The following is a 1087-nucleotide window of genomic DNA, read 5'->3' as shown; positions in this document are numbered from 1 at the left end:
CGCGAAAAAAAGTAAATGCTGCAGTAAAAGCTGCTGTCATGATCCGTTCCGGCAGGGCCAACTCCGGGTTTTACAGCATTTATCAGACACCCTTATCCAGAGCAACTTACAATCAGTAGTTACAGGGACAGTCCCCCCCCCCCCCCACTGGAGCAACTTAGGGTTAAGTGTCTTGCTCAGGGACACAATGGTAGTAAGTGGGATTTGAACCTGGGTCTTCTGGTTCATCGGCGAGTGTGTTACCCACTAGGCTACTACCACCCCTATGAGTTGGTTCATCCTGTGTTATTATGTTTCCTGATTGTTATCACCTGTGTATGACTGTATAAAGCTGCCCTGTTCGTGTCTGTTCGCTGTCGGGTCATTGTCTGGTGATGTTTTCCTGGTCCTGTCTACTATGTAGAACGGCTGAATGCAGTTTTATCACATTTACTGCAATACTGTGCATGTAATTATAAAGCATTTATTCGACAGTGACCTGGTGGATAAAAAAAAATAATAAAAATGTTGTAGTACAGGCTCCACGGGCCCATGGTGCGTGAAGCACTTATTGAAAGTGTGTGAGGGAGGGGTTACTCAACCCTGACTGTCTCCAGGGGGACTGTCCCTGTAACTACTGATTGTAAGTAACTCTGGATAAGGGCGTATGATAAATACCATAAATGTAAATGGAAAATGTTAATTTATGAGACTCGGTGGCGCCGCCTGTTGGCCAGGATTAAAAAACGCGCCCCCCCGAACACGCTCCTTCTCCTCCCATCTCAGTTAGTTTTTTTGTGACAGTGAATCTTCAAATTGTAACTTTCATTTATGCTACAATATGCATTATGCACTTTATGTCTTTTTAACTTTTTTTTCGAATTTTAAATGACATTTCCACGTGAACACATGTTCAGCATGAATGAAAAGTTCAACCTTTGAGAAATAAAGTAATATATAAAAACAACTCCTCAGAGGGTCCCCCAAAAACATTATGTATAGCAAACGCCAGAATGAATTACATTGCACATTCTGTGACGCGTCGCCAGGGAGGGACAGGGAGGGACAGGGATGCGACTCCGCTCTCTGCGCATGCGCAGCGGGCTCG

Source organism: Denticeps clupeoides, chromosome 2 (assembly GCF_900700375.1).
Source record: "Denticeps clupeoides chromosome 2, fDenClu1.1, whole genome shotgun sequence".
In the NCBI taxonomy this organism is placed as follows: domain Eukaryota; kingdom Metazoa; phylum Chordata; class Actinopteri; order Clupeiformes; family Denticipitidae; genus Denticeps; species Denticeps clupeoides.
The sequence above is the reverse complement of the archived record's forward strand: the minus strand, read 5'-3'. Positions refer to the sequence as shown.